The sequence below is a fragment of the Monodelphis domestica genome, chromosome 5, assembly GCF_027887165.1.
Source record: "Monodelphis domestica isolate mMonDom1 chromosome 5, mMonDom1.pri, whole genome shotgun sequence".
NCBI lineage: Eukaryota > Metazoa > Chordata > Mammalia > Didelphimorphia > Didelphidae > Monodelphis > Monodelphis domestica.
Genome location: NC_077231.1, coordinates 178,296,127 through 178,309,487, shown reverse-complemented (window position 1 = coordinate 178,309,487; position 13,361 = coordinate 178,296,127). Strand labels below are relative to the sequence as shown.

At 35.3% G+C, this 13,361-nt stretch overlaps 1 protein-coding gene across 8 annotated transcripts in view; it reads left to right on the top strand.

The window, feature by feature from the left end:
- DOCK4 (dedicator of cytokinesis 4) overlaps positions 1–13,361 on the top strand; it is a 553,335-nt gene that overhangs the window by 1,230 nt on the left and 538,744 nt on the right. The gene's annotated exons all lie outside the window — the stretch shown is intronic.

Below are 13,361 nucleotides of genomic sequence, written 5' to 3'. Positions count from 1 at the left end.
CCCCATTTTTTATTGAATGTTTTTGGGGGTGGCAGAGTTTCTCTGTGAATTTCAGTTAAATTGTTCCGTTCCCTTTTTTGAAAAGAAATGAGGACTTGGGTTATGTTTTTACTTCTGGCTTCTGCGTCCGGTCCGATCATGGGGTTCATTGCGGGGAGCAGGGAGTGGGATGGGGTTTTTTGATGAGGTGAGAAACAACTGGAAAGTGCATTTTCAATTCTGGGGAGTGCGCTGGGGATATCCGTGGGTCAGACCGAGGCAGGAGGGCACGTTTTAAGGAAGGACCTGTCTGACTTTGGCGTTTTGAGAAAAAGGAAAACAGTGTAACACTCTCTCCTCTATGCAAAGGTGAACAACAAAGGACATTAATGTTGACTGATGAACACTGGATTCTCCCTTCCTTTCCCTCCTCCCACTTAATACGGACTAGAGTTCCCGTTCTTGTTTGAATTAAGCTGGGTTCTTTTTCTCTTCCCCTCCCCCCTCCAGGTTTAATGGGTTTGCCTGGGCTTTTTTTTTTTTTTAATAAATGGGGCTTGCAGTGAAGGTCCTGAAATAAAAATGGGCCAACAAGGACCCTGAAGGGCTCACTGAGATCAGGACCTCTATAGAATTTTTCTAGTATTCCCTTATTTCTTATCTGCCATCTCCTGCCGCTAGGCAGTGCTTTTGAAAAGGGCAGATCTTGGTAGATGTGGATACTGTGGAAAATCTGCTTTCTTCCCCACTCATTCGTTTCCTGCAATTAACAAAGATCAAAGTGTTGTTTGTGGAAGTCATTTTCACTGGGGTTCCTCTCTTCCCCCCAATTTTGCTTGGGGGGAAGGACCTTGGAGCCTTCTGAACTGACTTTGTGAAGTGATTAAACAAAGTCATCCCATCTTTTGCTTGACCTATTAAAAGCCTTCATTTTGCATTTTGCTGTGTTGAGTGGTTAGCAAGACAATAGTTTCTTGAAGATGTGTTTTGAGTGTGCTTGACTGTCATTCCTTCCTGCTTTCTCCTTTTCCTTGGTCGCTTTTATATTTTTCCATGTTTAGGTAAAAGCCTAAAGAGTTGTCTTTGTTTCTGAGCCTGAGGAAAAAGAATATCATCTCAGTATCATCTTGTTGCTCTGGATTTAACAATTAGTGCAAGAAGCCAAGACCCATTCAGGGCAACCCTGTCCCATTTGGAGTTGATCCCAGATGTTGCTTTCTTCCAAGTGTTAAATTATAGAGATTATCGATGGGATTCATTTTCTTTATTTCTTTATGTGCCAGGTCACAGCTGGGTTGCTAGTATCGATTAGCTATCCTACTCTTCTTTCTTTTACAGCTATGGGCAGGGTCTTATAAACTACCCTGGGGTTTCCTGGAGTGGCAAACAGATATTATCAGCCAAGTATTTCAAACTGCAGGAAACTACTAAGATTTGTGTGATGATAGTTGGGATTGGGGGTTACTTATATGAGGGGAGAAAGGTGGCAGAGGAAAGGGGAGAGTGAAAAGATGTGTTTCTTGCCAGAATTATTGCTTCCCTTTGTCATTTATACTGCAAACCTTTGAGGGCTAATAATATTTTAAAAATTATTTTTCAAGCATTTGGCTTGTGGTTGCTTAGTTGTTCACCATCCATCTGTTAGGATTTTTTGGAGTGCAGAGAAAAATTTGCTAGGATACTCCAGCATGCAGAGTTTCTTTCTTCACCATGGAGAGGACTATTTGTGGCTCTTAGTGCTTCAAGGCTTCTCCTCCTCCTCCCTTTTACCCTTGATAAATGTGTGTTTTCAGTAGTTCTTATGAACCTCAAGGAAGAATAGTTTGTAGTTAACAGAATTTTATAATTGTTGGTCTAGTTGTCATTCAGTTTCATCACTAATTGAAATAAATCAGTCTTTTAAAATCCAAAGAGTTCAGTCTTTGCTAGCTGTGAAAATCTAATACTTCTATGGGACTTAAAAAATTTTTAATCCCTAGGGATTCATGTGTGTCTACACAGAAAATATTTATGCCTTCTTATATATCCCTGTTAACACTTCACAAATATAATTTATATTTTCAATATTCTTTTGTAATAAATAGTGTTTGTATGTGTATAAGTAGATATATTTCAAAATGGATTGGAAGTGTAAATTCTCTTACCCGGGCAATAGAACATCCTATCATGTTTAAGCGATTATTAATCTTTATGTAAAAATTGTCAGTTTTGTCATAAATTTGAATTGTTTAAAATTGGAAAAATATGAAAGCTAGGAATCAAGTTACATATTTGAGTATAATATGATTCTGTCTTTTGGGTTCAATTTAAAAAAGTTATTCATGATGAAAAATGAGTTATATTTTTTAAGCTAAGAAATTCTGGTTAAGCTCCACCAGTTAGCAGAGTGAGAAAGAGCATGGGACTGACATATCAGAGACCAGAGTTACATCTCTGAATTTTCCTTTAACTAGCTTTGTGACTTTAGACACAAGTTAGTTACTTTGCCAGACCTCAGTTTCTTCTCCTATAAAATGGGGGGGGGGGAGGAGGGTTAGACTACATGATAAGTAACATTCTTATAACTGTAGCTTTACAATTCTGAAGCTACCAATCATATGGATCTCTTAGAGAGAAAGGTATCTCTTTTTTGCATAGCTTGCTGTGTGGTATATAATTTTCCTGTGGCTTGCCAAAAATGATTTTTAAACAAGACTAAGAGCTAAGCAAAAGCCACCTGGTTTCTTGGAGGGACTGCTAGGAACCAGGTGGCAGTTGCTCACTTTCACGGTCTGTCTGATCCTTTCCAAGAGGAGTTCCTCTGATGGTGAGTAAAGCATACTGACTCTCCCCACCCCCACCCCCAAAATGTTTTCTGATTTCCTGTGGACTGAATAATTTTACAGTAATAAAGAGGTCACCTTCCTTCTCTGTGTAAGCAGGGATTGCCCACAGAAATCATTCAGAACTTCGAAGGCAGGACTGATTCAAGATTCATTCAGCAGGCAGTTGCCTGGTGCCTACAGTGAAAAGACATCCTGGTATACACTATAGAAAAAAGGCTTGGACTGCAAATGAAGAGACTTGAGCTTGAATAAGGCTTTTCCATTAAACTGGCTCTGAGCTCTGGGGAAATTTCTTTTTATCTTTCTGAGATTCAGTTTCTTGTCCTGTAAAATGGGATTAACAAAATTGGGTAAATCTATCTCACAGTGTTGATATCAGGCACAAATGAGATAATAGATAAAAATACTTTGTAATACTATATACACTATATACAAATGTACTATATACAAATGACCTATTTTTTGGTTTCTAATATCCCCATGTAGACAGGACTTCTAATCTTTGTCAGTTATCTGTTTCATCAATGTTCACTCTTGAAAGGGCAAGAGATTATGGATGAATCAGTAAAAAGCCATTAATATAACAGGTAATACGACAAATGTACCAAATCAATGAGTTAATGGTATAATCTCGTACATAAAGAATCTCTTCATTACTATTTCTATTTCAGTACTATTGCTGAAATCAACATTAATATTACTGTTCATTTATTTAGCAAACATTTATTAGGTTAGTCTAGGGATAGATACAAAGAAAGGTAAAAGACAATTCCTGTCCTAAAGAATCTCAGAATTTACTGTGGGGGGGAGGGGGAGAACAGGTGAACAACTATGTACAAACAAGCTATATATAGGATAAATTGGAAATAATCAACAGAGGGAAGTCATTCAAATTACTTATTCTATATTTTGCTTGGCATTGGGGGAGATAAATGTCTAAATTAGATGGGGCATCTGCCCTTCAGAAGTTTGTAATCATACTTGGTCATCAAAAATGCCTGCTTATATTTTCCAGGGAAAGAAAAGTAGGATATAGTGGAAAGAGGAGAAGACAAAGTCAGAAGACCAATTTGAACAGTACTACTTAGGAGATTTGTGATCTTGGACAAGTTACTTATCTTCTGTGAAGCACAGTTTTCCAAACTGTAAAAAAGATCAGAGGGTGGGAGTAGGGTGTTGATGATAAGGACTGCCTAAGCTGACTTTACAGGGTTATTGAAGTAAAAATACTCTTATAAATTCTTAAACACTATATAAATGTAAGTTGTCATTTTCTAGAGGTGCTTTGGCTGAATTTGCCTGTTTTTTCTTTTTAAGACCAATTTTATTGTAACAGAGAACTAATACCTCCCTATTTGTAAGGGTTATTTTAGAGTTGTGTTTTCTTTAAAAAGAAAATGTAATTGCATTCTTGTTGAAGAGAAAATAATAAGGGGGATATTATTTTTCTTTTAGCTTTGTTCATTGCCCATTACAAATGCATTTGAAAGGTTTAAAAAAAACATTTTGTGCTTTCATGACTTTTTCTGGTATCCAACTAATGTATGACTGTAATGCCATGAAAGTAGCATTTAAAAGGATTCCAACACTGGCAGAATAGTTTAGAACTTTTTCTTAAGTTGTAGGGGAAAACAATGATTTCTGTTTCTGAGGAAAATCTTGCTGACTGGTTTGAAGACTGTAGGATGGTGACTGATGCATCTGGTTTAGTATGTTGTCTGCTTTGGGATTATGCTATGGATTTCCTTTTCTTTCAGCACCTCCCCAAGAGACAATTCTTTCAAAAGGACCAAGTTATGGTTACTTTTCAAACAATAGATCAATACTTGTACCTTCCTTTACTACTTTTTTGGAGAATGATTCTTGAAGTATAAGGATTATGGATCATTATAATCATTTAACTTAAACTGTTATTAACAGTTTTAATTCTGAATAATAGTGACTAAGGATCATCATGATGATCAAAGCTAAGATTTGTATGATACTTGCAGTTTGAATCAATTTCATTTCTATCTTATTGGATTTTTTAAAACCCCTATCTTCTGTCTTAAAATTAATACTAAATAGCCATTCTAAGGCAGAAGAGTGGCCAGGACCAGGCAATTGGGGTTAATGATTTACCCAAGAAGTACTTGAGGTCAGATATGAACCTAGGACCTCTAGTCTCTAGGCCTGACTCTCAATCTGCTGACCCACCTATTTGTCCCTTGTATTTTTTGTTGTTTTGATCATCACTACAACTTGATAAAATAAAATAGGAAGAGGGCAGGTATTATTATCCGTACTTCATAGAAAAGAAACTGAGCTCAAAGAAGTTTGATTTGTTTAAAGTCAAAGGGGCAGAATTAGTCTCCTAGAAGATTTCCTATAAGGAGCTTAGAATATATGTACTCTACTTGCCCATTCATTGATTCATTCACCAACAACTATGTGTGCAACACACTATGCTTAGTACTGGGAGAGCCACAAAAATGAATACCTTGGTCCTTACCATCTAGTGTGATATAAAAATAACCTCAGTTGGGAGTTCAAAGAGATCAAACTCTAGCACTTACCAATTGTCTGACTATAGACAAATTTTTTAACCTGTCTCAGTTTACTCATCTGCAAAAAAAAAATGTTGATCATATTCCCTAGCTCACTGATTTTTGTTATGAAAAAGGTATATTCCAAACAATGAAGTTTATTACATAAGAGTTCTGAAACTAGTAAGGAGAATAAGAGATAGGTCTAAATAAATATATGTATAAGTAAATGAAATGCTATTTGATAGGAAAGTAAATTGCCTAAAAATCAAATAATTTTAGCTATTAGAAGAAATTAGGCATTTGCCTCTCCAGCTTCTTCCATAGATGCTTGGCATAAGAATGAACATGTTTGTTGATTAATTGTTGTGCATATAAAATGAGAAGCAGCACTATGTGGTGGCATGGATGATTTGGGGTCATAAGGCCTGGATTAGAAACCTCTGTGACCAAAGGCATTGCTCTGGGCATTGGTCTCCTCATTTGTAAAAGGAAGGTTGGTTTAAGATGACCTCTAAGGTTTATACTTACTCTAAATCCATGAATCAAAACTGATGATTGATCATAAGTGAGAGATTCACAAGGTACTATGAATTAATGAATCAAAAATATTTATTAAGCTATCACTATTTCCCAGACACTTTGCTAGATGCTAAAGATAAAAGTGTCTTTTTTAAATATCTTTTTTGTGTCTCTAATACTTAGCACAGTGCCTGACAGTTGGTAGGCATTTAATAAATGTTTATTGACTTACTGACAAATACAAAGAATGAAGCTATTATCCTTCACAACTTATTTTCATTCTAAAGCGAATTTGTTAGGAAAAGTTGGGATGAAAGTTGTTAGGAAGGCAACAAAGTCACTAGAAAATAATAAGCATAGGTTACATGTCCTTTGAATGAAACTCTTTTGTCTTAAAGCTATTTCCTGTAGATCTTATGACTGATTGAACAAGTTATTAGAGACAAGGATTACATTATTTTTCATCTTCAGCTCTTGCATGATAACTTGCTTATAGAAGATACTTAATAAATATTTGTTAGATTGAATTAAGAATTTTAAGATATAAATTTGTGAACTACTTGTTTGTGGTTGGAAGATGATTCTTCATCCCTTTTCACCTGAAAAACTAAAATTATTTCAAATATTCCTCCACCCCCATAAAAATAGAAAGAAAAAAGTCTAACAGTACAAATTTAGGACCTTTCAAACTCTTATTTTTTGGAGTTTAATTTCTAGAAAAGAAATGATTGAGGGAAGATTATTGGAGGAGGTGGCATGAAAGTGGGCTTTAAAGGATGGATAAGATTTTGAGAATTTCAGTGAATTTGCCTCTTCTATAACTTTTCTAAGAATCAGTCCTCTTTTCTCTCCTGCCATTGTCCCTGGAGATGTTTAAATTCTGTTAGTTACAATTACAGTTAATTTAAATCAATTTGATTTCTATAAATGGAGGAGCAATATAGTATATTAGATAGATCGCAAGATATTGGAATCAGTAATCCTACCTGAGTTAAAATACTACCTGCCACAACCCGGAAGATCCTGGGCAAGCCCATCTAATCTCTTGGTGCCGCAGAGATTTCTATAAGATTCATCTACTAAGTTATACATTTGTTGTCATCTTCATGGGTGCAGGATATCAAATAATACATACTTGACATGCTGACATATTCCTTAATTAGCCATTTCATTCAGAGACGAAATGACCCTCATATATACTTAATGTCAATACTCATTTATACAAATAATATTAGTAGAAAATGGTTAAAAATGTTTAGTAGTAACATCTTTTCTGCCTTCATAGAACCATTAGTTCATTGTATTATCTGAATCATATTAATGAGAAAACTTTCCACATGGTAGATTTTATAAATATAGAGAATAAATTACTAGATCAAAAATTTGACAGGCAAATGACAGTATTCTGTGCTCTTACACTTTCTACTATACTACAGTGCTTTCTAAAAATAGACTTGGACTGGATTTGATTAAAAAAAAAAGTATGTTAACTCTTAAACGTGGGACAAATATATTGCTTCTTTTAAGCTGTTGTAACTTTTAAGAAAGGTACGTTTCCTGCATCTTCCCTTACTTGGATTAAAAAAAAAGTAACGAGATAACTATATATTGATCACCTACTCATAGACTTTGTTTCCCAGAGCAGAAAGCTCCTTACTGACCTTAAGAAAAGAAGGCACAATATATTTAACTGGGATGAATTATCAATTGTGGGACTCCAAAGGAGGACATGCCACTTGGCATCAACTCCTCCATTTGACCAAGTTTGTTGATCGTAATTAAAAGGAACAAGACCGCTTATGTGACTTGTTTTCTAAAGATGCTGGAGTGGTAAGCTCAATTGTCCTGACCACAGCACAGGGCTATTGTGAGGATCAAATGAGGATAAAGTTTATGAAAGAGTTCTTGTAAAGTGTTCAAGCAGGGGTCAGATGACCACTTGTTGGGATATTGCTTGAAGGGGATTCAAGCTTCAAATTATAGTTGGATTTCCCTTGAAATTATGTATTTGTTGATCCTATGATTGTAATCCTAATGAGACTAAGATCATAGATTCTATCCTTTTATAAATCAGTTAGACACACAAAAGAAAAACCCTTCTGCTTTTTACCAGTCTTCAGTCATAAGAAAGACCAAGTGAATATCACCACAGAAAACTGTTAGTATTACCAGAAAACTAATTAATTCAAAATAAATGTCCATTGACTAAAGGTCAGTAGTGTTACCTTTGCATACAAAGGATGACAAGTAAATTATTCATTCATTTGCTGAATTGAATGATCAGATATGTAGATGAAATACAATCAGATTTATTTTTGAAGTGTCAATTTATCCCTCCATTATTAGTTGTGTGATTGGTTGTTGGCCTAATTTATATAGGCTTAGTTTTTTTTTTAAATTCATTTTATATATAGACAGTAACCAAAAGAGCCTTTCCCTAACTGTAGAGTATCACTTTACTGATATAGATTCTGGAAGATTATAAGATTAGGCATATAATAATTAGCAATCACATAACACTTTAAGATTTGCAAAAATTTACTGAAGTGATCTCATCCTCACAACCCTGAGAAGTAGGTGCCATTATTATACTTCCAGTTTTACAGATGAGGAAACTGAGTCCAGCAGTAGTTAAAGACCTTGCCCAGAATCTCTTAGCTAGTAAATGTGGGGACTGGATTTGAACTCAGGTCTTCCTAATTTTAAGTGCAGCAATCTCTTCACTGTGCCACCTACCAGCTGTTGACTCTCACTAAGAATAAAAACTAAGTTCTATCATTGCTCTTTGTAAAATTGGTCACATATAAATGTTTATTACCTTTTCTTAAACAATAAAATTTTCTTTCTCACCAGTGACTAAGGTGCTACTTATTTCTATTTATGTGACAGTTTTCACCCAAAAAGATATTTTACTTTATTGGTAAATTTGTAAAATTGGTAAATTTTACATTTAAAAAAATTTACATTTAAATTGGTAAAAAAAAAAAGGTTTCCAAATAGTATGTTGAACAACAGAATGCATAAATGACATTTTAGCAAATAGGATTCCTCCAACAGCTTATGTAAGTATAATAAAGTGATAGGATTATGAGATTCTATATCAAAAATTACAAGGGATCTCAGAGGCCATCTTACCTAGAGGGAGGTTTAAATTACTCATTCAGGGTCACACAGGTAGTATCAGAGGCAAGATTAGAACTTGGGGCTTCTGACTCTAGAGCCAAGTTAATTTTAGGAAAATATTCTTAGGTAGTTGAATACTGGAGTAAATATGTAAATAATTGTCAATGAGTCACCTGTTTATACAAACATTTAGTACTGTAATGTTCATAAAGAATTTTCTTCATTTGCATGATACAGGAGAAGGTGCACTGTAATTTGGAGTCCAAGAAGATGGTATTTTTAATATGGCTTCTGATGAGATGAAGTGAGGCTGCTGAGTTTTAAAGTCCTTTCCACTAAGAATCCACAGCTGACTTTCCCATTGTGCTTTTCACAAGTTAATTCATTTGATCTTTACAAAAACCAAGTGAGGTAGTTATTATTATTTTTATCATTCTCATTTTACAGATAGGAAAACTGAGGCTAAGAACTGTTAAGCGACTTGCCCAGTGTTACACATGTAGTTTCTTGAGATGAGATTTTAATTCAAGTCTGTCATGTTAGCTACTTTGCCAGAGTAGCTTTTTAGGTCCTTTAAATCTTGTAAGGTGGGTGGTGCAAATATTATCTTTAAGTTACATGTGAGGCAACTGAGGCACATTTAAAAGTTATGGCCCACAGTTATAATAATAGTAATAGAGGAGCTGGCATTTGAACCAGAATCCAAATTCAATGCTCTTTCTACCACACATGGTATGCTATGTTTTGACATCCTATCAGAGAGATGACTTTGCACTGCTGAAAAAATATTTTTTATTGTGATAAAGTGCTTTGAATCTAAAAATGGAGCCACCTACTGTAGAGGCATAGGGTATTTCCTTTGAATGAAAGAATTGACTAGGAGTAGTTGTGCCTAGAGCAGCTGATTTCAGTTTGTCATTCAATTCTATAAAGTTCCCCATTCCAGAGTTATAAATTTAAACCGATTTTCCTCTCTAAAATAGTTTGCTTGCATGTAATACTGCTACCACATAACACCCTCTCATTGTTATAGTCACTTTGGGCCTGAGTATTCACACTGATTTTTTAGATTAACATGGGGGAAAAAAGAACATTCATCTCTTTGCTAAAGCTTTGAAACAAATTCACATTTAATAAAAATCCATCACCCTTTAGGAAGCATATAGGAGTTTCAGCTCAAGAATTAATGTGCAGGTTCTATTACTGCACACACACACACATACACTCTCTCTCTTTCTGCCTCTGTCTCTCTCTCTTTCAGTTTCAGACAGTTTCACCAGATTCTGGTTTGCTGTTGTGAGGGCTCAAATGAATTAACTCATTGCTTTTGGGTTTGTCCAGTCTGACAAAAGAATTAGAAGAATGGATTCCTTGCCTTCAGGGAGCTTGTTAAGTAAACAGTACAGTTTTAATTTAAGCTGCTTTCTACATTCTTAATTTCATTTCTGTTTTATTTTTCACCTCCTTCCACACACCTGTCATGGATACAAACTTTTAACTTGCCTCAGTTTCCTCCTCTGTAAAATGAAGAGAATATTTTCACCATCCACCTTATAGGATTTACATGACCTAAGTAGCTAGATGGCAGAGTATCTACCATAGATTTAGAGTCATTAAGATTTTTTTTAAATGGTTTTGTTGCATGTATACTTATCAGAAGAATGATTCTAGTGGACTACACTTCTTTTCACACTTTCCTCACCATATCTGTATTTGGGACCTATAGAAGCAGGGAACATTCCAAGGGCTTGAAGTGATTCTTTTTCCCTGGTTTGCTGCTGTGAAATTGTGGGCTGTGTATAGACGGTCAACAGGTCCATACATAGAACACTGATTGATGATCAGAGAAATCCAATAACAAAATTATGATGAGGGTTGTTAGCCAGGTTTTGGGTATCTCTTCTTATGATCTTTGTTTATGTCTTGGCTGCTAGTGAGGATGAGCATGGACATAAATAATTGGCATTATCAGAGGATCTACCTCTTGGGACCGAATAGTCTCCTAAATTTTGTATCCCTGAGGGCAGCTGGGTGACAGTGGATGGAGAGCCTGGCCTAGAGATGAAAGATCCTGAGTTCAAATTTCACCCCATGCACTACCTATAACCCCCAATTGCCTCGATCTTATTACTCTTTTGCCTTAGAACCAATACAATATTGATTATTTTAAGAGAGAAGGTAGGGGTTAAAAATGTTTTTTTTTTTCTTTTCTGTTCCTACTGGGTATCAGAGATGTGACCGTGGTAGGAAACATCCAGAATGTAACTGAGCTGGTATTGAAGAACTCTGCTTCTCTGAGTGGACTACTGAGTTCATTCATCTAACAAATATTGATTATGTATACACATATTGCACAATTCTGTTTGATGTTGGGGGTGGTAGTGGGTGGAGATGAAGATAAATAAAACCTAATTCTTACCTTCTAGTAGTTTAAGATCTAGTAGAGATAAGCCCACCACAGAGATAAGTAGAAAGCAAAATAAAAGTAATATGTCTATAAAAATATAATGAGATAAGATAATATGGCTGGGAGAAAAAACTTCAGAAAGAAAACAGCGGTGCTGGAGAAAACTTGAACCATCCTTGTTAAATTTTCATTATGAGAATTTATACCTCAGTTAATGGGCAAATGCTACAAATCAAGTGACATTTGAGTTGAGTCTATAAGAAAAGCTAGCACTTTAAGAGGAGGAAGTAGGAAAGAAAGAGAATTCTGGTCCTAGGGAACAGTCTTGTCCTTGGGAGAGAGGCAGGAGAGAAAAGTTATGTTCTTTACATTAGTTTAGCCCTTCTAAGGTTTAAACACTAGCTTGACATCAAATACTCAACAAAACCATGAAATTACTAAGTATTTGGCACCGTGCTGGACTCCAAGAAACATAACATAGGTTTCTATACTTGTTCTTAAGTTATTATATGGCATACTTGCTTTTTTCAGAGAAATTTGTTTGATGTTCAGGACAAGCAGAGATATTTTTCTTTCAGTACTTTAAAGTGGGGGTTTTGTTTTGATGATGATGATGTGTCTTACTAAAATTCTACAGTTTAGATGTGTGCCGGAGGAAATAGTTTACTGATGGAGTGTCTCATATCCTGACCAACTCAGAGTCCTCCTGTAAAAGAAGAATAGAATTTTTTTTTTTGTGGGAGAGAAGATTTTCCACACCCTGGTTGAGGCAGACAGCTGCAAAGAATGACTAGTCTTCAAGTACAATAGAAACACCTTAGTTAAGCTGTAATTTAAATAGCTGGAAACCATTTTTTCTTTTTTCTCTTCCTTCCTGGAAGGATTTCCACTGCAGTCTTGGCTGATTTTATGCTTAATGTACAACACTTGACCTTTGTTGTTTGTTTAATGTTTTCTAAGACTAGGCAAAGGGAATAAAATGGATGAAGTTTTGTTCCTTATTCTTCAAGAAATTCTTGGAGTTGTGAGTATGAGTCAATACTAAATGTTTATAGAGAACCAAGAGTTGGCATGGGGAAATGTTTTCTTTCTTTCTGGCTTTTTTTTAAACTTGGGGAGAAAAGGTAGTGAAACTGTGGGTTGCTTATAGATAGTCAAAAGGTCCTGTTAAAGTATTCATAGAACATTGATTGATGGTCAGAGAAATCTAATTTTTCCCCCTTTCACCCTGCTGCACCTCATCCCATATCCAGCTATTTAGCATAAAGAAGGCCCAGAGACAGAAGAAGACAGGTTCAAAAGTGGAAACTACTGAATGCCAGTTTGATAGCAGCTCACCACTTCCTCAACTCTATACTTAGCACCTTCCAAAATCTGTTTATAGCTTGTCATTCTGTCCTTATTCTGCAATGCCACTTTTATATGCTGTAAATTCTATTTAAACAGGACTGCTTACTGGATATTGTTCAGACTCTGTGTTCCATTGACTTCTCCATGTCTTCATACATGTTGTATCTTTCATGCTTGGAATATGCTCCTTTTATTTTTTGTGAAACTTTTGCTTTTTTCCAGATTACAAGCCAATACAATTTTTAATATTTGTTTTCTTATATTTTACAAGCCATGTTATCTTCCTCCCTCCTATTCCTTCCCCTTCCTCAATATGGCAGAGAATATGATAAAGATCGTATAGTGTTATTATACAATATATTTCCATGTTTATCATGTTGTGAAAGAAGACACATTGCTTACACTAGAAAAAAGAAATAAAGATTGGTATGCTTCAAACTGCATTCAGATTCCATCAGTTTCTTTTATTTCAGTGGATATTCTTTTTCAACACTGAGTTCTTTGGACTTGCTCTTGAGCTTTGCTTTGTTGATAATCGTTGCCATTTATAATTGATCATTGTATTTTAATGCTTATTTGTACAATGTTCTCTTGGTTCTGTTCATTTTGCTTTGCATCAGTTCATATAAG